Below are 24,239 nucleotides of genomic sequence, written 5' to 3'. Positions count from 1 at the left end.
CCCAGATCAGTAGCATCAACATCACCTGGGGACTTGCTAGAAATGCCAACTGCTGGACCCCACACCTGACCTACTGGATCAGCAGCTCTGAAGGTGAGGTCCAGAAATTTATGCTCTAACCAGCTCTCCAGGAGACTCTGATTCAGTCAAGGTTAAGAACCATTGGTGTATTTGATTGTCACACACGGGGCTGGGGAGAGGGTTTGTTCTTCCAGGTCTAATTCTCTCAGTTTCTGAATCCAACTAGCCCCAGTCTCCAGAGGTGTCACTTCCAATTAACTATATTCTGTGAACATTTTCAATTCCAGTAAGTTGTCCGAAGTCACCTTATTTCAACTCAGAAATGGTAATCTGGGGTTTGGCACCAGGAAGAAATAGTTCCTAGTTGCAGGGTCTGCCCACAGAGCTTAAAGCTCAAGTTGTACCAAACTAAACACAAATCTCATTCCTGGAACTCAGCAACCTGTTCCCATTTCTGATAGGCCCACTTCCCATCTATAAAATTATGGCAATTTCAGTAAGTGTTAGTGACCAGCTTACTCCATGTGAAGGAAAAAAATTCCACCTTTTCCCCTCTTCCCACTACAGATTCATTCAAAGTACATTTCATATCTACCACACAAACCTGCCTTCATGGCAAGTCAGATCATTCTTAACAGTCTCCAAATTTGGTGGAAAGTCCATTGGGCCAATTGAAAAACATCAACTTTATTGAATTATAATTTATGTGCAATAACATATATCCATTATCGGTGTCCATTACTCATTTCAGTGAGTGTTGATCACTGTGTCCGCTGGTGTCACCATTGCCGTTATCATGATGTGGAACTTTTCTGTTACCCAAAAAGGTTTATTTGAACCTTTTTTTACTCTCCATCCTTTCAAACCCCGTAGCCCTAGGCAACCATTGGTCTGCTTTCTATCTCTCTAGATTCTTTCTGCTTTTTCTAGGATTTCCTAGAAAAGGAATCACGCATTCTTTTGTCTGTTTTCTTTTTGCATAGTGTTTTTGAGATTCTTCCAGGTTGTTATGTTGTATAAATAGTGTTAAAATTTCTGAGTTTTATTCATTCGTGTGACGTATCACAGTTTATTCACCTATTGATGAACATGTATATCTTTCCAGTTTGGGGCTGTTAAAAAGCTGCTTTTGTGTACAAGTCTCTGTGTGGACATGATTTTATTCTTCTTGAGTAAATGTCTATGGCTGGAATGGCTGGCTCATGTGCGTATTTAATTGCATGAGAAGTTGCCAAACTGGTTTTCAGAATGATTGGGCAGTTTGGCATTCACATCAGCAGTTCCTGAGCGTTCCACTGGGCTATTTTCACATGGTATGATGCCAGATAGAAAGTAACTTAATTTTATATTGATTTCTAATATGTATAATTCGCAAGTGTATACATAGACATGTAGAAGTGTGGGTATGTTTCATTATATTAATTTCATGAAGAAGCATGGCACCAACTTTGCTAATAAAATAGTAGATCTTATTTTATACATGATATAAAATTCTAACCCCTGAGCCTATATATGAAACTCTTAAATTACTAATATGTGATTGATTTTCTGTGTTTCCTTTAATATTTGTTTACTTTTGTCACTGCTGGTCATTCAGTTCAGTTCAGTTCAGTCGCTCAGTCGTGTCCGACTCTTTCCAACCCCATGAATCGCAGCACGCCAGGCCTCCCTGTCCACCACCAACTCCAAGAGTTTACCCAAACTCATGTCTGTCGAGTCAGTGATGCCATCCAGCCCTCTCATCCTCTGTTGTCCCCTTCTCCTCCTGCCTTCAGTCTTTCCCAGCATCAGGGTCTTCCAATGAGTCAGCTCTTCACATCAGGTGGCCGAAGTATTGGAGTTTCAGCTTCAACATCAGTCCTTCCAATGAACACCCAGGACTGATCTCCTTTAGAATGGACTGGTTGAATCTCCTTGCAGTCCAAGGGACTCTCAAGAGTCTTCTCCAACACCACAGTTCAAAAGCATCAGTTCTTCGACGCTCAGCTTTCTTTATAGTCCAACTCTCACATCCATACATGACCACTGGAAAAACCATAGCCTTGAGTAGACAGACCTTTGTTGGCAAAGTAATGTCTCTGCTTTTTAATATGCTATCTAGGTTGGTCATAACTTTCCTTCCAAGGAGTAAGCATCAGTTAAGTGGCAAACTTTTAGAAAAAATGTTAAAAACCCTAACATGAGGAAGTTGTTACTACTTTTTCTCCCCTTCCAGCTTGGGAAAAGGTACCTGCCATATGATTTTGGTGCTAGCTCACTTTGGTCTAGTCTCTGAGACCTCTGCTGTGCGTTATGAAGAGTGCAAGTTGCTCTGAGATAAGCAGTGGGCAGAGTTGAGTAGCCAGTGCAGGAAACTGAGGAAGAATGGTCATGTTTGGAGTGAGAAGAATGGACTGGCTTTGACAGAAGAGAGATTTTCAAGGAGGGGCGGTCAGGACCAAGGGATCGCATCAGGTTGGAGTGCTGTGAGTGTCCTGCTGTGGAGACCAGACTTGCTCATAGCACCATCATGGCACCAAGCAGAGTGTGAGAAATACCCAATGGAATTAAAAGCGACATGCTGTCAGGGAGTAGAGTGACTAGTTCTGTACCTGGGAGAGGGAAGGGAACATTTGGGAAAGCTTCAGCAAGGGGAGGGACAGGAGGGCAGAGGAATGAAAGGGACCTCATCTGTATATCTGAAATGCTGAAACTGATGACTCTATGATGAAATTATATATCCATGTATATATATATATATGTAGGTGAATATATATATGAAATGCTAGAATCGTTGAATGGTGTTTCTAGAATGTGGGAATATATTGTTGGGTGGTTTACTATACAGAATTCTATCCTGAAGGTATGGGGACTATTTAAACTGCTACTGTTAATTTATGTCATACAGCAAGCAAAGTCCCTGCGACTAGACTGAGCCAGGGGCAAGATGCTGGTATAAATTTCAGTGACTCATCCCTCATGTCTAAAATAGCAGCAGGCTGAGGGTCAAAGTGGAGTAAAGGAAGGAAGTCTTTTTGACACACGTTCCTCTTGAGAGCAAACTTAAACCAGGATACATGATTCCACTCAGGCTGGTGTAGGGAATGGAGTGGGGGAGGGAAAAAATGGGCTTCCCTGGCTTTGCAGTGGTGAAGAATCTGCCTGCTCATGCAGGAGACAAGAGATGCGAGTTTGATCCCTAGATCGGGTCGATCCCTTGGAGAAGAAACTAGCAACCCACTGCCGTATTCTTGTCTGAAAAATTGCATGGCCAGAGGAGCCTACCGTCCATGATGTCATGAACAGTCAGAAATGACTGAGTGACTGAGCAGAACTCATGTCTAGAGGGACAAAGGTGGGAAGTGAGACACAAACCTGCATCAAATGACGTCAGGCATTGTGTTTTATGCGTAGTCATTTAAAGAAAAAATTATTTGAATGCACTAGATCTTAGTTGCAGCATGTGGGATCCAGTTTCCTGACCAAGGGTCGAACCTGGACCCCCTGTATGGGAGTGCAGAGTCTTGGAACCCACCAAGGAAGTCCCAATGCAAAATCATTTTGATTTTATCCCACAGGTCAGCCTTTTTCAAAATGCCTTTGAACTTACCTTTGGGCATCAATGAAGACACTCTAATGGGGGATGTACAAGGGCTCACAGACTCTCAAGGGAGTGGTTGTCCAGGTTTTCAACTTTTATTTCCACTTGTTCCTAAAGTTGATCTGCCTGGAAATGTGTCTGCTCTCCCTTCTCCCTTTTTACAGAAGGCAGGCATTCCAGAATCTTGGCCTGTACATCTTCCTGTGATGCAAAAATGTTCCAAGGCTTAAACAAAAGGACCCTTTTCTTGTAATGAAATTGAAGGCATATGTGGACCATCAGTTGATAAGTAATTGAAAATAACATTCATAATGGATCACTGTCTTTGATGGCCTGAAACGCAAAAGGACTTCTGTGATTGGAGGGATGTGCCTACCACAAAACTGTCAGACACTCATTTAGGCTAGAAGGATTTGTCTGCGATTATATACAGAAATATGAGGAATTGTAGTAAAATTGATGCTAACCTGTGATTACTTTAGCATTAAGGAATATTCATTTATAGATGCCTTGGTTAAAATTTGAAAGCTCTGTCTGTCTTGTCAAGAAATACATTTTAAATAAAATTTTATTTTTTATATTTAATAACTACTGACCAAAATTTTATCATATTTGTTGGATTTTTTTTTTCAGTTGTTTACAGGTAAATGTTTTTGTATAACTCAGAAGAAATAATTTCACCCTCACGGGCTAAATTCAAAGTAGATTAATACCTAAAATACATGCCTATTTTTGGTGTGTGTAGGGATATATATGGTAGGTAAGTTAATAAAACACTTTGAATCATCAAAATATATTCACTGAGATAAACTTTTGCAGGGCAAGTGGAATGGAAATATAAGGGCATGATGAAACATATCTGATAAAGAAGAGCTTATTTATTTTTAAATGGATGGACATGGGTACCAAATCACTATACTATTTAGATTCTTGTGGATTTATTTGAGCAATATGACAGTTGTTTTACTTTAAATATCAACATTTATAACATGCCAGAAATTTATATCTTCAACAATGTTTTTGAATGTATGATGCTGCTGCTGCTGCTAAGTCACTTCAGTTGTGTCTGACTCTGTGCGACCCCATAGACAGCAGCCCGCCAGGCTCTGCTGTCCCTGGGATTCTCCAGGCAAGAACACTGGAGTGGGTTGCCATTGCCTTCTCCAATGTATGAAAGTGAAAACTGAAAGTGAAGTCATTCAGTCATGTCCGACGCTTAGCGACCCCATGGACTGCAGCCCACCAGGCTCCTCCGTCCGTGGGATTTTCCAGGCAAGAGTACTGGAGTGGGTTGCCATTGCCTGCTCCAATGTATGATGATGATGACGAAAATTAAGATATCAGCTTAAAACTGACTTTTGGTTATGTGGGTTTTCTAGATTCTTCAGAGGGATATGAGCACTGATTTTGAAGAACCAGTTATGGCTGATGGGCTATCACTAGAGCATTTTGAACAGCCAATCAGATTGGTGGCTCTGGAAAAGTATTCTGTTATATAGGGTGAAGCATGGAGCTCAGAGGTAATGAGAGGCCAGGAACAAGTAAAACAGTGAACAAAATGTCACAGTCATTTTATACTGTTTGATTCCATTTATACAAGGTACTCGGAATAGTCAAATTCATAGAGTCAGGAAGTACATTGGTAGATGTTAGGGGTGGGGTGGGGTGGGGTGGGGTAGGGATCGGGAGTTAGTGTTTAATGGGGACACAGTTTCTGTTTAGGAAGGTGAAAAATTCGAGAGATGGATGATGGTTAGAGTTGCACAACCATATGAATGTTAGTGCCATTGAGCTGTGCAGTTAAATATGGTTAAAATCGTTTGTTTTATATTATGACTTTTACCACAATAAAAAATGTTAAAATTTTTTTACAGTTATTTGAATGAACAATGTACCATTCAGGATGTTTTTAGCATCAAATAATCAAGTGAGTTTTTAGCATCAACTCAATTTGACTTAGGTGACCTAACAAGAAATCTCAGGTGACTCCTGTGTTGGTTAATTCAGTGAATTCATTAAGGACACTATTCCCCTCATGTTGAAAGTGACTGGCAGAGGGCATGGGGTCACCATGACTTGCTGAGACACATCTAGTCCCATCACCTGGACTTGGGGCTAGAGACACTGTTCCTGAAGCACATGGGCTCAGAAGGACAGTGTGAAGAACTGAAAACAGTTGAGGCTGGCTCCAGGCAGAGAAGGGGTGGAGAATTCTGGGGACACCTCAGCCTTGGATGTAGCTGAGTATGTAAGAATCAGGAAGCAGTACTGACACAGGTAGAATCTGGAGTGGTGGCATCTAGTTATTCTCAGGACACGGAGTGTAAATAGAAGAGACGAATCCAGGCGCGTCTCCCAAATTTAGGACCTGGTCACCAAATGTTCCGTGGGACTATTCAGTGATGAGCTCAGAAGGCACCTTAGGCAGAATAACGGCTCCCTGAAGATGTCCATGTGCTAATTTCTTGAACTTGTAAATATTGCCCTCCATGGCCAAAAGGAGGTGGCAGATGTGATTAAGAGAAGGGACCGTGAAGTGGCTAGATTATCCTGATTAGTCTGAGTGGATGCAAGGTAATCATATGAGTTCTTAAAAGTAGAGAATCTTAATTATTGTCAGAGAGAGAGAGACAGAGAGAGAGGGAGGGAGGGAGAGAGAGAAAGTGCATGCGTGCCTGGATGTTAGGAGGAGGAGGGGTATAAGAAATCCGAGTATGAGAGGACTTGAGACTCACATCACTGGCTCTGAGGACGGAGGAAGGGAGCCGTGACCGAGGCATGTAGCAGGCCCTACAAGCTGGGAAAGGCAAGCAGACAGCTTTGCCCCCAGACTCTCCAGAAAGGAGCACAGCCCTTGATTTGAGCTGGTGAGACCTGTGTTGTGCTTCTGACCCACAGAACTTGAAGATAATGAATTTGTGTTCTTTTAAGCTACTGGGTTTGTGGGTTTTGTTATGGGAACAGTAGAAAACCAATACAGTAAGATTTGTCTGGGTGTTTCACTGAGGGAGAAAATGAGGATTTCTTTTCTCTTGGTATTGAATTAGATATGCCAGGGGTTGGCAGTCCAGGGTCAGGGGCATTTTAGTTTCTTTGAGGACATGCTTGCTGGAACAAATGAGAGAAAGTGGTTATGAAGGAGCATTTTATTTGAAGCTTCTTTGTTTTCAGTTCTCTGTCCATTGGTGCCCTCTTCCTCCAAGTTAAGCATTGGAATAGATGAGCTCAGATTCCCTTCAGCTTGAAACTTTGAAGTTACTTGATACACAGAGATGAAACAAGATAAAATGCATCACTATCCGACACAGTCTCTTCTCTGGTGAGGATAAGGAAAGAAATGGAAAAGCGCATGCAGGAATTATGGGGGAAACATAGGAAGTGAGTCTTTAGTATAAAACCTGAGTACCAACTGCACTCTCAGTGCCTTGTTTAGAAACATTCCCGAACGCTAGACATAAATCGGCATATACCCTGGAATTTCTGGGCTGAAGTTCCTCATTTTGCATCGAGGTGTAAGTGAAATTAAAGGTTCCGAACAGAAGCATGTATTGTCCAAATGATATTGTGGGCCAAAAATTCATCATCATAAAAATCTGTGTCTTGGCATCACTGTGGATTATACAGAAAATAATTTGAGTTGTTGAAAGTTCTCATGAGCACTAATATTCACTTTTTAGTCATATAAATGTCACAAGTAGAATCAGTCACTTGATGGAGAATTTTTGTAACCTGGTGCTATTGTTTGAATTTTGCAGTCTGGGGGTCTGCTGGGTAGTGATGGTATAGAATCACTGCACACTGAAGTCAGTCCTTTTGGGCTGCCTCTTGCCTACTCTTGGTTTAGCATGAGTAGTGCTCCAACTGAAAATTCCTTTCCCTATGGGGGAAAAAGCATAACTTCTAATATAACTGATGTCTTTAACACAAAGATGGGCACTCCTGCTAACCTGAGTTGTGGACTGCAGTCCAGTGGTGCCATGAACACTATATTCAGATCACTTTAGTGTTGTTAACTCTTTCCAGAGGTGAAGGTCACATTCATACCCATTCTCACACATTCAGGTACTCCAGGTGTAAATTCTGCAGAAATGGCTATAGATCTAAGAATTAACTCATTTAGAGGGATTTTGTCATGTGATTCCATCTGAATCAGTTGTTGCTCTCAGACCCTGGGAAGTTTTGCTCTAACAATATTCTATAAGCTCTTGAGCCTAATTGAACAAATGTTCTTGAACTTGTTATCCAGACATGGCCTTGCCAAATGCTATGGTGAGACTTGTGGAGGTGAGAAGTCTAGTGTGAATGATGCAGTTAAGCTTCAGGGCCCATATGCTGTGCTTGATTGTATTGCTGGGCCAAGTTCTTTAGAAGTTATGACCTTGACCAAACTTTCAATAGCTGATCAAGATGTAGCTGTCAGAGGTGTCCTAATAGTTGTCCTTCAAGGTCCATCAAATGTCTTTGGCCCCATACACTGTTACTCACATTGTGTTCATGATATAAGTCTTTTCAAGGGAACCTGCACTGACCCACTTAGGTCCTGTGAACAGACTACCTGTGTCCTGGGCCAACTGCCACAGCAGACTCAGAGTGACAGTCATCATTTTCTTTTGCCACATCGGTCACCGTTCAATGTGTATCTCAGAGTAAGTCTTGATATGTCAATCAAATGTGTTTCCTTGAAGACTATTTGATTATAGGTTTTTTCCTACACCTCTGGGTATATGTTTTAGTCATTTGGGGCTGCTCTAACAAAATATCATTGACTGGGTAGCTTAAACAATATGCATTTATTTCTCACCATTCTAGAGGCTGAGAAATAGATTCGGTGTCTTATGAGGATCATCTTCCTAATTTGTAGATTGCCTTCTGCCTGCATCCTTACATGGCCTTCCCCAGGGGCTTGCAGAGAGATCTTGTGACTTTATAAGGACACTAATCCTATCACGAGGGCTCCACCCTCATGACCTAATCAAACTCTATTCACCTCCCAAAGGTCTCTCCCCCAAATACCATCAGCTTGGGGATTAAGGTGTCAACATATGCGTTTTGGGGAACATGGACATTTAGTCCATAACAGTCTCACTAGGACAACAAAATGCAACAAATAGTAATTGTTCTATAGAGAGAGTCTCCTAGACTAACTCTAACACATAATCCCAAAAGGGTACACATCCATCAGGTTTATTTTTTTTTTTTTTGGTTAAATAAAGGTGATGATCAATATTAGTGAGATAGTGTGACTTGGGAATTACTTTCAGATCTTGGACTCACTCTCTGAAATGATTTTGAGGAAAGGAAGGACAGAGTAAGTAATCGATTTAAGAGCAGTCTGGAGTGTTGGGTAGGGGAGGTCATCTTCTCTTTTCATGTTCTTCTGTCGCAGCGTTCACCCACAGTCTGGCCTGTGTAAATGAAGTGATTGTTAACTGAGGTAGTTTTACAGCAATGAAGAGTGACTTGTTGAAGAACTGATTCTTCTTTGTCTGTAAAAGTCGCTCAGCTTTGGGCTCAGCACTAGGAGTTGGCTGCTGGCTCGTGTTTCATCCACTTCATGTGAGTGACGGGTGAAGGCATCCTTCCCATCTTTGTGGGATGAGTCACGAGAATCTGGGACTCCCACAGTTAGAGGAGCTCCTCACAGTTGTCAAGGCTGGAAACAGCCCGCCAGGCCCAGCCAAGGTACCGGAGGGAGGCTGGTTCTTCCTTTTTTGTCTAAAACTGAAGGTTGTTGGGAATTTGCTCAGTCATTGTAGGCCTGCCCCAAGACTGTGTCTCCAAACCCGTGGTTCTCACAGGAGGTGCGTCTGGTATTTATTGAGTGCATTCTGGGCTGTTTAAAGGCTTGGCTGTAATAAGCAGTGACAGGAAAGAGCAGAGCTTCTGGCAGAGCTAGAGAGTGAGAGGCATGGGTTTCGCCTGTCACAGCTGAGGAAGTGAGCTCTCATTGCACAGTGAGTAACCGTCCCAGCTGCCTGGACAGAGGAGCTCTGGAACGCAGGGTTTTCAGTTTTCAGTCTGGTACCAGTTGCGCACCTGGCATTGAAAGCCCTGCCCTCCCCGGCTGGTGGTGCCTGTTTGTGGTCATGCCACTCAGGGTGGCTGTTCTCTGCCCCCTGTCCATCCCCGACTCAGCCAGGCCTTGCTTCACTGACACCCTTCCCCTGCACCTCAGACACCCTTCCCCTGCACCTCATCGGAGGGGCCTTCCTTGTTAGTCTTAGAGCCTAGTTAGTAAAGGCCTACTTTTGCCCCAGGCCCCAGCTAGTGATTGTTCTAATCTTTAGGTTGGAATGTCTCACTCCCCTTTATCAAAAGAGAAGTGGGGTGGACTCCTCCGCTGGATTCCCTGGTATGGATGAGCCAACCTAACATCAATTCCTCCTCTAACGGGTAACCTCCCTCTTACCCTGGTGCTGAAGACTCCTGCCATGTCTTGCCTGCCATCTGCCATCCCCAGTGGGGTATCTCTCCGACTGTTTTTGCTTTGAACATGTAAGCTCCCCCATCCATAAACCACTGATGTCTCTGAGCTCTTTCTTCGGTCCTTCGGCTGGGCAGTTAGCAGGCTGCAGGCTTGTGGGGTACGGCCCGACAGCCTTGCTGCCGTATTGCTCAGGTGGTCCTCGGGAGTTCTGTCTGTCCTCTGAGGCGTCATCCGGGGCACAGTCTCGGGACCCGTGAAAAGTCAAAAACAACCACTGTTTAGTTGCACATTTAAAATCCTTTGTTGTTGTTCAGTCACTCAGTCATGTCCGACTCTTTGCAACCCTTGTACTGCAGCACACCAGGCCTCCCTGTCCATCACCAACTCCGTGAGTCCACCCAAACCCATGTCCATCGAGTCAGTGATGCCATCCAACCATCTCATCCTCTGCCATCCCCTTCTCGTCCTGACTTCAGTCTTTCCCAGCATCAGGGTCTTTTCTAATGAATCGGCTCTTCGCACAGGTGGCCCAAGTATTGGAGCTTCAGCATCAGTCCTTCCAATGAATATTCAGGACTCATCTCCTTTAGGATGGACTGGTTGGATGTCCTTGCAGTCCAAGGGACTCTCAAGAGTCTTCTCCAACACCACAGTTCAAAAGCATCAATTCTTCAGTGCTCAGCCGTCTTTATGGTCCAGCTCTCACATGCATACATGACTGCTGGAAAAAACATAGCTTTGACTACACAGACCTTTGTTGACAAAGTAATGTCTCTTCTTTTTAATATGTTGTCCAGGTTTGTCATAACTTTTCTTCCAAGGAGCAAGCATTGTTTAATTTCATGGCTGCAATCACATTTGCAGTGATTTTTGGAGCCCCCAAAAATAAAATCTGTCACTGTTTCCATTGTTTCCCCATCTATTTGCCTTGAAGTGATGGGACCGGATGCCATGATCTTCATTTTTTGAATGTTGAGTTTTAAGCCAGCTTTTTCACTCTCCTCTTTTACCTTCATCAAGAGGCTCTTTAGTTCCTCTTTGCTTTCTGCTGTTAGGGAGGTATCACCTGCATATCTGAGGTTATTGATATTTCTCCCAGCAATCTTTATTCGGGCTTGTGCTTCATCCAGCCCAGCATTTCTCATGATGTACTCTGCATATAAGTTAAATAAACAGGGTGACAATATACAGCCTTGACGAACTCCTTTCCCAATTTTCCCCTTGTTCCATGTCTAGTTCTAACTGTTGCTTCTTGATCTGCCTACAGATTTCTCAGGAGGCCGGTACGGTGGTCTGGTATTCCCATCTCTTTCAAGAGTTTTCCACAGTTTGTTGTGGTCCACACAGTCAAAGGCTTTAGCGTGGTCAATGAGGCAGAAGTAGATGTTTTTCTGGAACTCTCTTGGTTTTTTGATGATCCAACAGATATTGGCAATTTGATCTTTGATTCCTCTGCCTTTTCTAAATGCAGCCTGAACATCTGAAAATTCTCAGTGTGGTACTGTTGAAGCCTCCCATGGAGAATTTTGAGCATTACTTTGCTAGCATGTGAAATGAGTGCAATTGTGTGGTAGTTTGAATATTCTTTGGCATTGCTTTTCTTTGGAATTGGAATGAAAACTGACCTTTTCCAGTCCTGTGGCCACTGCTGAGTTTTCCATATTTGCTGGCATATTGAGTGCAGCACTTTCACAGTGTCATCCTTAGGATTTGAAATAGCTCAACTGGAATTCTATCACCTTCACTAGCTTTGTTCATAGTGATGCTTCCTAAGGCCCACTTGACATCCGCTCCAGGTGAGTGATCACACCATCGTGGTGATCTGGGTCATTTTTTGTATAGTTCTTCTGTGTATTCTTGCCACCTCTTCTTAATATCTTCTGCTTAATGGTATGTTAGGTCCATACCATTTCTGTCCTTTATTGTGCCCATCTTTGCATGAAATGTTCCCTTGGTATCTCTGATTTTCTTGAAGAGATCTCTAGTCTTTCCCATTCTATTGTTTTCCTCCTTCCTACCAGGAAGCTTCCATAAGCCTCTTATCCCCATCCATCAGAGGGCAGACAGAATGAATACCACAATCACAGAAAACTAACTAAATTGATCACTTGGATCACAGCCTTGTCTAACTCAATGAAACTAAGAGCCATGTCTTGTAGGGCCACCCAAGATGGACGGGTCATGGTGGAGAGTTCTCTCAAAGTCCTGTTTACAAGGATGAATATCTTCAATGGAACCTGAAACTTCCACTAAGTGAAAACTTCATGACCTAATGTGTCTTTGTAACACCAGCAAGAGTCTGTGATAACGTGCTTCAGGTCCCCTCATAACCCTGGAGGCTGTTGTCCATACACACGTGGTCTGCTGAGTTTTCTCTACTCTCTGATCCAGGTGCCTCGCACAGCCCAGTGGAGGTAGGGCTCCCCCATCCCATAGGAATGTAGTGCTGTTTGTGGCCTGCCCAGGTGCCCCCAGTATACTAGGGTGACTCCAGACTGGATCTCTGAGCCCACCTCCCACCATGCAGTGGCCTTGGCCATGTTTCTCTCCCTCCTACAGTTAGTGCTGTGGAGGATAAAAGAATGAATGGGCTGGTGGGGCTCTTCCAGGATAGGATAGAAGTGGCAATTCCAAAACCAGGCAGAGCAGGTAGCAGGGCCTATGATATCTCAGAGGAGCTAGTAATTCTTGTTTGTGACCACAGGTAAGAGAGAAGAAAGAGCTTCTGTATTTTTAATATTAAGCTTCGGAGCAGTCTCAAAGGGACCAGTAAGCTGGAGATGTGTATTTAGATAAGAATGCTGATCTGCGTTTAGATAAGAATGATCTAATTTACCTTTTTTTTAATAAAGCTTTTTATTTTATATTGGAGTATAGCTGATTAACAAACAATGTTGTGATAGTTTTGGGTGAACAGCAAGAGAATCAGCCATACATATCCATGTATCCATTCTCTCCCAAACCGTCTTCGTTTCCAGGCTACCACACAACATTGAGCAGAGTTCCATGTGCTATACAGTAAGCTCTCTGGTTTGTCATTGCAATTTGAGGGTGATGGGTGATGTTTTAAGTGTTTCTTGAAGTTTTTGGAAATATTATATACAGATATTTAAAGTTGTATGCAGATTGACTTAGGAAACGTGAGCTCTCACTTCCTTGGTTATGTTTGTTATTGAGAAACAACTTAAAATTGGACAGTCTGATGTATTACTGGTAAGTCATAGGCTGAACCACATGAAATTATGTTTTTGTTAGTCAAAATGATAAATATTAATAATTTCATATGGTTCATTCTAATATATTTATACCCTTGGTCTTCTTCTCTAAGATCTAGTAGATTTATCTATGAAGCTATTTTTGTTGTTTAGTCACTAAGTCATGTCTAACCCTTTGTGACCCCATGGACCGTAGCTCACCAGACTCCTCTGTCCATGGGTTTTTCCAGGCAAGAATACTGGAGTGGGTGGCCAAACTTTTAGGTTCTAGGTGAAGCACTCCCAGCAGGGTGGATACCATGTCGTGAGTCATTGAGTGTGCTATCTTTGGGAAACCATCCATAGTGTATTTAGTCCTGGATTCAGATCAATAGCATCACTTTGACCATGGATTTTAGGTTGTGTTTTGAAATTTAAATTAGTATCTAAAGAAACTGTTTGAGAGTCCTGATCCAAACATCCTCCTTCAAAAAACAAAGAATCAAACAAACAAACAAAAAAAACCCCTGCAAATCAAAACCCCTAAACAAAACAATCCTCCTGCTTTTTATAATTAGGATACAATGTTTTTATGTAATTAGTTGACTTTTAAAGAAAGAAAACATTGCCACTGTGGACTGATTGATGGACTGTAAGATACTTTTATGTATTGTTGTATACATATTATACATACCTCTAGCCTTACTTTTATTAGCAAAAGTGGGATCTTGACAGTCAGTCAGGTGTGTTCATTTCTGTAATGCTTGCCCTGCTGCTGGAAATGAACCACACATCAGTGAAACTTGCTTTTTTGTGACCACACTTTCTGGAATGGAATCCCCATCAAATTGCGGGTGGTAAGTTGAAACCAAGTATTTGACTGAATCATAACCTTTCCTAGATATTTCTTAAAGTTTTATTTATGTGTTAGTTTTTGGCCACCCCGGCTCTTCGCTGCTGCGTGAGGCCTCTCTCTAGTTGGAGTGGGCAGGGCTGTTCTCCGTGGTGGTGCCCTGGCTCCTCATCACATGGCTTCTCTGGTTACGGAGCGTGAGTTTTCGGCACAGCGGCTCAGTAGCTGCAGCTCACAGGCTCAGTTGCCCCATGGCAGGTGGAATCTTCCTGGACCAGGGATTGAACCTGTGTCCCTTGCATTGTCAGGTGGATTCTTAACCACTGGACCACCAGGGAACTCCTCCTAGACATTGTTGGGGTGTTTGTGTTGAAATGTAGCAAGGCCATGTTATTTTGTCTTGTTCTTTCTCACACCCACACGTGGTATGTTGGTAAATCCCGTCTGATCTGCCTTCAGAATGCTCTCACCTTCTTTCCCCTAGTCCCGGGGCTGCCACTCTGAGCCATAGTCTCCTTCCCCCAGATTGCTGGTCCCTTCCCCCCAGCGTAGTCTTTTCTCCACTCAGCAGCCAGGGTGGCTTGTGGAGCCCGTCAGTCTCTTCCCTCCCTACCCGGGGTCCTGCAGGGAGTCCTCCTGAACACAGGTGCAGGCCTGGGTCCTCACAGTGGCCTCCCTGGCGGCCCGAGCCGACCCTGGTCACTCAGTCACCCCTCTCCCAGCCCCCCTGCCCAGCCACACCGGCCTCCGGCGGTGCTGTGACCACCGCTGCGCTCTTCCCAGAGGGTCTCAGCCTGGGCAGTTTGCCTCCCTCAGAAATGCTCCCCCTTTCCTGGTCACTTACCTGGCCAATCCCCTGTCTGCCTTCAGGTCTTTGCTTAACTATAAACCTTCCCCTGTTACGGGGCGAGGGGACTGTCAACTCAACTCTATTGTGGCAGTAGGTTTTGTCTCACTGACTGATTACAAACTTCTCAAGAACAGTAAATTCCCATTGCACCACTATTTACAATAGCCAAGACACGGAAACAACCTAAATGTCCATTGACAGATGGGTAAAGAGGTGGTATACACACATACACACACACACAGTGGAATGCTGCTACTGCTGCTGCTACTAAGTCGCTTCAGTCTTGTTCGACTCTGTGCGATCCCATAGACGGTACCTCACCAGGCTCCCCCGTCCCTGGGATTCTCCAGGCAAGAACACTGGAGTGGGTTGCCATTTCCTTCTCCAATGCATGAAAGTGAAAAGTGAAAGTGAAGTCATGAAGTCGCTCAGTCGTGTCCGACTCCTAGCCACCCCATGGACTGCAGCCTACTAGGCTCCTCTGTCCATGGTATTTTCCAGGCAAGAGTACTGGAGTGGGGTGCCAGTGCCTTCTCCGAGTGGAATGATACTCAGCCTTAAAAATAGAACAAAATAATGCCATTTTCTGCAACATGGATGGACCTAGAGATTATTATACTAACTGAAAATAAGCCAGAGAAAGAAAAATATCATACGATATTGCTTATATGTGGAATCTAAAAAAAAAAAAAAATCAACCTTCCTTTCTTATGTGTGTGTGTTAGTTGCTCAGTCATGTCCAACTCTTTGCGACCTTTCTTATTAACACCTACCCTGTTCTCTCCGTTTCTCCTTTACCATACCACTTTCCACCTTTCAAGTTACCCTATAATTTAATTTTTTATTGGATATAATGTTTTTTCTCTTTCCCCTGCCTAGAATGTGTCTACCATGATGATGGGTTTTGCCTGATGCAGAGCACGAGCTCAGTAAATATCTGTCAGATCCACGAATGCTCACACGAGGATGATGGATTGACCCTTTCTGTCCCGTGACCATAGGTGCCTCTTTTTAAAAATTCAAATTTAACAAATTCTAGTGCCATTTGTATTGCATTGATTTCATACTTCATATTTTACATATCTACTATTGAGATGATGCTGAAGAAAGTTTTTCAAAAATAATGATTGGTATAACCCACTCTGATTGTTCTGATAATGACAGATTAGCCTCTGCCAAAACAATCTAGAAATTCCATCTGATTTTTAGAGGTTTTTGATTGGAGTGAGGCTCTTTTCAGGAAAGGGCCAGTCTTACATGGAAAACAATTAAGTGCCTTTGATTCCATGTCTCTGAAACCTAGTGATAAACCACATGAGAACACTGGACATTGTAGCTGTATGATGACTTTGAATATTCCTTGCGGTCACAGCATTCTCTGAATGCCCTTCTGTACCTTCCTGTCTGGTTGCTTTTGTGTCCTCCGGGGGTGGGGAAACTCAGGCAGTTCCACAGCCGCCTCCTGTTTCCCATAGGATCTTCCAGGGGTCCTTGCACAGACTTGGCTCTCTCCTCTCTTTGCCAGGTTCCTTCTGCGTCCCATGAGAATTATTTACTAGTCTTCTGCTTCTCTTCCCAACCTGCTAATTTAGATTAGCTCCTTTCCTTCCAGCCTTGCTGCCTCCTGGGAAGGTCTGGGGAAACCCTGGCTATAAAACCATCACGGCGGCCCTGGGCTTTGGGTGTCTGCCCCCTGCCTGCCCTTTCCTGTTGATCCAGAGCCCACTGCCTCAGGCACTCGGCCCATAGTGTTCTGGTCTCTCCACCCTTTTACTCGCTTCCTGCTCCTTCCTTACAGGTGACCTTTGTTCCAGCCAAATGGGAACTTGCCATCTCTAAGCATAGCCGTGCCCGTCCCAAGCCAGCTCTGCAGAGACACCAGGTTACTGCCCCGCTCCAGGCCTGCCCAGCCCCCCGAGGACCTCAGTTATCCCTCTGGGTTCCTCTCTTAACCCTGAAAGTAGCGTGCCCTCTATTTTCCCCATGTGCTTCATTCATTTCAATAGCACAACTTCCAAGCCAGGACATGCACCCTCTGAAGGCGAGGACTGGGTGTTCTTTATTGTTCTATCAGACTCTACGTGTCATATGTATGAGCTCTGTAAGGGTTTCATAAAACCATGGAATGTTACTCCTTGGGGGGACTCTGGGAATGAAAAAAAATGTTTAGTTTGGAGTTTCTAGAACTGCCCTGATTTTTAAATATGTTGTTTCTTTGTATCTTCCATAAATATAGTTGTATTTTCCCAACAACACACATTGATTTTTAGTCTGGAAAACCTATAGCTATCAGAAATAAACAGCCAGTAGTTCACCCAGTTACATGTATGAATTGTGATTAAAGAGGTTTCAAGGGTGGGTGAGTAGGCTCCGTTCACTGTCCTCCCTGCATTTTTCATGATAGTTTTATGGAGTTCATCTGGGAATTATTCTCATAGCTTTCTCTGTTTTGAAACAAAACAAGTTATGAATATGGCCTTAGTGATGAATTAGAGGACATACTTTTTCACATTCCTTCAAACTAGAAACTTCTCCCAGCCACAGCTCAGGTGCATCTACAGAGTAGTAATCAATCATTTAGCTCAGCAAATATTTATTGAGTGCCTGCTATGTGCCTCCTTGGTGGCTCAGCTGGTAAAGAATCCGCCTGCAATTCAGGAGACCAGGGTTTAATCCCTGGGTTGGGAAGATCTCCTGGACAAGGGAATGGCTACCCACCCCAGTGTTCTTGTCTGGAGAATTTTATCTTTTTGGAGGGCTTCCCAGGTGGAAAGTGAAAGTATTAGTCGCTCAGTCACGTCTGACTCTTTCCGACCCTATGGACAATAGCCCACCAGGCTCCTCTGCCTGTGGAGTTTTCCTGGCAAGAATGCTGGAGTGGGTGGCCATTCTCAGAGCTGCTGGTAACAGACACACTTGCCAATGCAGGAGACACAGTAAATGCAAGTCAGATCCCTGGGTCAGGAAGATCCCCTGGAGGAGGGCACGGGCACCCACTTTAGCATTCCTGCCTGGAGAACCCCATGAACAGAGGAGACTGGTGGACAATAGCCATAGGGTCACACAGAGTCAGACACAACCAAAGCGACTTAGCATGCACACATGTGCCAGGTACATAATAAGAAGAAATCGAACAAAAGCCCACACCTTCATGGAGCTTACGTTCCAGAAGGTGGAAGAAGAGAAGAAAGAAGTCAGACAACAGGTGTGCCAAATGATGGTGAGGGCTGTGCAGAGAAGGGGCTAGAGGACGCTGGGGCAGGGAGGGGATTTCTGTGTAAAAAGGGTAATTGATCGAGGCCTGAAGGCAGTGAAGTAATGAGTTCCGTGGGAAGAACATTCTAGGTGGGAAAAATAAGGACTCTGTGTGGGAAAGGCTCATTGTGTGTGAGAAACCGCAAAGATGCCCTTCCACAGTGCTGAAGGTGGAGAAGAGGACCAGGTGAGCTCACAAGTTCAGGTCAAAGCCTTCAGAGCCCTTTAGTCCTTTAAGCGACGGTATCTGCTGACATTTTGTGCTGGGTGAGTCTTTACTGTGCAGGGGTGCTGGCCTGCACATTGTAGGGTGTTTCACAGCATCCCTGACTGATGCCAGGAGCACCCCTCACCCCTCGCAAGACAACTAAAAATGTCTCCAGATGTTACAAGATGTCCACAGAGGTGCCAGGTCACGTGAAGTGGAGAGCCACTGCTTTAGAGCCAAGTAAGGACTCTGGTATTCAGAGTGAGTTGTTCACTTTATTAGACTTCTCTGGTGCTGTGCTGAGAACAAGGAGAAAAGGGACTGAAGCAGGAGAGGCGTGCCCCAGGGCAACTGGTGGAAATCCAGGTGGGAGGGGAGAGCACCTGGAGCAGACTAGGGTGAGCTGGGGTTAACGAGGGCTCATCAGATCTGGGATGCTTTGAAAGACAAGCCATCAGGGTTTGTGACAGACTAGATCCTGGGTGTAAAAGAGAAATCAAAAGTAGCCTCAAGGACATGGGCCCAAGTACAAAGGCTGCAGCTTCCTGGGGGATATCAAGAGTGTGGTGTGAGCGTGTTGTATTTGAGAATGCTGACCATTTCCTGGGTTCTCCCTGACACACCCCTGGGAGTGGCTCGTTCTTTCCTTGTAGCATAAAAGCCCATGAAGTTTAGTGAATGCCCAAAGGCACACAACCCACTAGGAACAGAACCAGCATTTCAGTCCAGAGATGTCTGACTGCTCATCTTTCCTGGATATACCTCAGAGTGATTTGGAGTGGTTCTTGAAGTCCCAAGTTGAGATCAGGTATAGTATCATATTCCCTCTAGCGGTTAATTCAGCAGTGTCATTCTTCATGAAATTGTGCCTAATGCTACCATTTAAACTGGAGACAATTAACTGCTTTTGCATTTTATTAGTGGGATTTAAAACAAACAGAAACCATAGAAAGGATTCTTTGTAGTAAAATAAATCACCTGGTGTATTAGAAAGTAGGGTTTGTGGTAATTTGGATTATAAACACTCAGTTCAGGTCAGTCACTCAGTCCTGTCTGGCTGCTTATGACCCCATGGACTGCAGCACGCCAGGCTTCCCTGTGCATCACCAACTCCTGGAGTTTACCCAAACTCATGTCCATTGAGTCAGTGACACCATCCAACCATCTCATCCTCTGTCGTCCCCTTCTCCTCCTGCCTTCAATCTTTCCCAGCATCAGGGTCTTTTCCAGTGAGTCAGCTCTTCGCCTCAGGTGGCCAAAGTATTGGAGTTTCAGCTTCAGCATCAGTCCTTCCAATGAATGTTAAGGACGGATTTCCTTTAGTATGGATTGGTTGGATCTCCTTGCAGTCCAAGGGACTCTCAAGAGTCTTCTCCAACACCACAGTTCAAAAGCATCAATTCTTCAGCACTCAGCTTTCTTTATGGTCCAACTCTCATATCGGTACATGGCTACTGGAAACACCATAGCTTTGACTACACAGACCTTTGTTGGCAAAGCAGTATCTCTGCTTTTAAATATATTGTCTAGGTTGGTCATAGCTTTTCTTCCAAGGAGCAAGCGTCTTTTAATTTCATGGCTGCAGTCACCATCTGCAATAATTTGGAGCCCAAGAAAGTAAAATCTGTCACTGTTTCCACTGTTTCCCCATTTATTTGCCAGGAAGTGATGGGACTGGTTGTCATGATCTTTGTTTTTTGAATGTTGAGTTTTTTCACTCTCCTCTTTCACTTTCATCAAGAGGCTCTTTAGTTCCTCTTCACTTTCTGCCTTAAGGGTGGTGTCATCTGTGTATCTGAGGTTATTGATATTTCTCCTGGCAAACTTGATCCCAGGTTGTGCTTCATTCATCCAGCCCGGCATTTCACATGATGTACTCTGCATATAAGTTAAATAAGCAGGGTGACAGTATACAGCCTTGACACACTCCTTTCCCAATTTGGAACCAGTCTGTTGTTCCATGTCCAGTTCTTACTTTTGCTTCCTGACCTGCATACAGGTTTCTCAAGAGGCAGGTCAGGTGGTCTGGTATTCCCATCTCTTTCAGAATTTTCCACAGTTTGTTGTGATCCACACAGTCAAAGGCTTTGGCACAGTCAATAAAGCAAAAGTAGATGTTTCTTCTGGAATTCTTTTGCTTTTTCTATGATCTAATGGATGTTGGCAATTTGATCTCTAGTTCCTCTGCCTTTTCTAAAACCAGCTTGAACTTCTGGAAGTTCACGATTCACGTATTGTTGAAGCCTGGCTTGGAGAATTTTGAGCATTACTTTGCTAGCGTATGAGATGAGTGCGATTGTACAGTAGTTTGAGCTTTCTTTGGCATTGCGTTTCTTTGAGATTGGAATGAAAACTGACCTTTTCCAGTCCTGTGGCCACTGCTGAGTTTTCTGTATTTGCTGGCATATTGACTGTAGCACTTTAACAGCATCATCTTTTAGGATTTGAAATAGCTCATTTGGAATTCCATCACCTCCACTAGCTTTGTTCCTAGTGATGCTCCCTAAGGGCCACTTGACTTTGCGCTCCAGCATGTCTGGCTCTAGGTGAGTGATCACACCATCATGGTTATCTGGGTAAAAAAGATCTTTTTTATATAATTCTTCTGTGTATTCATGCCACCTCATGTTAATATTTTCTGCTTCTGTTAGGTCCATACCATTTATGCCCTTTTTTGTGACCATCTTTGCATGAAATGTTCCCTTGGTATCTCTAATTTTCTTGAATAGATCTCTAGTCTTTTTCTATTTTATTGTTTTCCTCTATTTCTTGGTCACTGAAAGACTCTGTGGTCAGTTGAGTTGGGATGCGTATCCTGGGTCCCTCTTTTGGGGGTCTACATAGCCATCGGCAGACGGCTTCTTCTCCCCTGATCTCACAGGCACAGGCATCATTAAACTATTTTTCTCATCTTTGGCTTGTTTCTCTGAGTCCAGTGCAGTCATGGCTGCACCTTGACCTCACCTTGATCTACACATTCCCTCAAACACACATGTTTCTGAAGCTTGGGTATGACACTTGCGGGCTGTTTGTGTTCCTCATTCACTTTTCTGCCAAACGCTTCTGACCTTTTAGCTTTGCCCTCACCAGACCCTTGAGTCACAAACCTGAATGCGTTTTCATGAAATAGATCCTGAGCTCTTTTGCAAACTGCAGCATCTAAAAACAGGCTCTGTATTTCTTTCAGTTATGTAATTGTGTGTTTAAACTGTGGGACTCAACAGAGTCATTGCAACCTGTGAGTTGTCAGCCATTGGAACCATTGAGCCAGCCCCTGGGAGCTTTGCACCATGATTGATTTCTGTGGGTGTTCAGGAAGCCTGGAGGTGGTATGAGCAATGCTGTTCTGAAGAGCTGTCCACACACTTCTCTGCTGTTACAGGTTGTATAATCTTGTGGTGATTTAAACTAAAATGAAAGAGAACACTGCTGTTTCTCTTTCCTCCCAGAGTCACCAGTGCCCAGGGTGCTGTCTTAGGGGGTCCTTGGCAGTTTCTTCTTATTGAGTTCTTGGCAGGGGTGGCTCATGGCCGTGTGACTTGTGCAGTTATTCAGGGACCCAGCCTTAGAAGGGCTATGTGTTTGGTTTAATGTTCTGTTGTCACTGCCTTGAAAACCTCAGCAACAGGGGGACCCATGTCTTCCTTTGACTGTGGGCCCTGCAGATTATATAGGCTGGTCCTAATCCTGTGAGCTGGCCCCAGTTCTGGACTTCAGGGCTTCCAAGAGGATAAGGGAGGGAAGGATTGGGAGCTTGGGATTAGCAGAGGCAAACTATAATTTTATATATAGGATGGATAAATAATAAGTGAACGTGAAAGTGAAGTCGCTTCAGTCGTGTCCGACTCTGTGCGACCCCATGGACTGTAGCCTACCAGGCTCCTCCGTCCATGGGATTCTCCAGGCAAGAGTGCTGGAGTGGGTTGCCATTTCCTTCTCCAGGAGATCTTCCCAACCCAGGGATCGAACCCGGGTCTCCCACATGGCAGAGAGACGCTTTACCATCTGAGCCACCAGGGAAGCTCAGGATAAATAATAAGGTCCTACCATATATATAGCACAGTTATATTTAAATTCAATATTATAGCTAAATTCAATATCATGTGACAAACCATAATGGAAAAGAAAATGAAAATGAATGTATATGTATACATATACACACACACACACATACATATTTCCAGTGGGATGTCCACCGTAGCTGTCCTAAGTAGCCTTTTTGCTCAGAAGGAAGCTCTGTGGATCCCAGGCCCTTCTCAGGGTCTGTGTTCCACCTGAAACAAGGACTGATCATCTGGGTGTAAACCAAATCTCCGCATGAGACACAACATGCTTCCTGATCAGCAACTTTGTCAGGGTGAAGGTTAACTGTGCAGTTCATTCATTCATTCAACAAATATTAAGTGCCTCCAATATGCTATTTACTGTGCTAGGAGGAGGGGGTGGGTGGTGTCTTGCTTTAGGTTTCCTCCAAAGCAGATCCCAGCACAGAAGATTTGAGTAGGAATGATTTACTGGGGAGAAGATCCCAGGAAAACTGGCAGGAGGGGAGAGATGTGAGACAAAGAAATGAAGAAAGCCAGTAACGGTGTGTTACCACGGAGGGTGCCCCTGTGGGCATCCGGGGTGCAGTGCCCTTGGGGACCTCTGGAAGACGTGTAGAACAGGCCTCAGAAGTGTCCCATGAAAGGGTGTGCAGCTTGACTGTTTATCTGCTCTTGTTTGATTCCATTGCTGCAGAACTCACAGATACAGAGGGTCATCTATGGTCATTGTTATTTAGATCTTTGTTTTTTAAGTGCTCCTCTGCACAAAACCTCTGAAGAGTAAATTGAGGAGATTTTATCTCTGTAAAACACAATTTCGTATAGCTTTAACATCAGCATAGTTTTCTCATTTCCTTACTTCATTTCAGGATTGATGCAGTTATATTTAAAAAAAAAAAAAAAAAGGCTCCTTTCCAGGTCATCCCAGTGACCATAGAAGGGAACCCGTGGGGCTCGTTCAGCAGGAGACCACCTCTGCTTGCTGTGCAGTTATTTCATACACGGTCCTGAACCTCATCTACAAAAATCTGTCAGCGGTTAGTGTGTCTGTGCACATATGGTGCCACAGAGTGTCAGCTTTCACCTTGGTCATTGATGAGATGGCCAGATTCCACAATTGTATTTAGAAAGTTAGCTTTTCTCTGGAAACTGTTTTATACCCAGCTCAGGTTTAGGTTTGAAAAACAGGCTTAAAAACAAATTCCAACAATTCCTACCATAGTGAGAATTAAGTGAAAAATTCCAGTTTGCATCAACTGTCCATTTTTTAATGAAATTGGTGAAAGTGAAGTCACTCAGTTGTGTTCCACTCTTTGTGACCCCATGGACTGTAGCTCGCCAGGCCCTCCATCCATGGGATTTCCCAGGCAAGAATACTGCAGTGGGTTGCCATTCCCTTCTCCAGGGGATCTTCCCAACTCAGGAATCGAACCCAGGTCCCCCGCATTGTAGTCAGACTCTTTACCTTTTGAGCCACCAGGGAATCCAACGAACTCATTAGTCAGATTCTTTTCAGCTGTGTCTTAGATTGGGCGTCTCACACCTTGATGCAGGTGTGAATCATCTGTGGTCATGTTAAAATGCAGATTCTGCATTTCTAATAGGCTTCCAGATGGTGCTGATGCTGCTGGCCCTTTGGGGAACCAGGTCTGGAACAACCTGCTTTAGGATCCACCTTGTTTGACTGTGAGTGTAAAGCTATGCCTGGAGGAGGGATTGACCACTTTGGGAAAAAGGAGACTTTTAGAGATAAAGTTTCTGATTCATGAAACCATTTTCATATTAGCATGATGACTTGTGTGGCT

The 24,239-nt window shown here is 44.0% G+C and overlaps 1 protein-coding gene across 6 annotated transcripts in view; it reads left to right on the top strand.

Moving 5' to 3' along the window:
- The window catches only part of PLCB4 (phospholipase C beta 4), a 478,321-nt gene that overhangs the window by 130,286 nt on the left and 323,796 nt on the right, over nt 1–24,239 (top strand). The window lies entirely within an intron of this gene.

The sequence above is a fragment of the Giraffa tippelskirchi genome, chromosome 13, assembly GCF_054371585.1.
Source record: "Giraffa tippelskirchi isolate mGirTip1 chromosome 13, T2T-mGirTip1v1.2.pri, whole genome shotgun sequence".
In the NCBI taxonomy this organism is placed as follows: domain Eukaryota; kingdom Metazoa; phylum Chordata; class Mammalia; order Artiodactyla; family Giraffidae; genus Giraffa; species Giraffa tippelskirchi.
The sequence above is the reverse complement of the archived record's forward strand: the minus strand, read 5'-3'. Positions and strand labels throughout refer to the sequence as shown.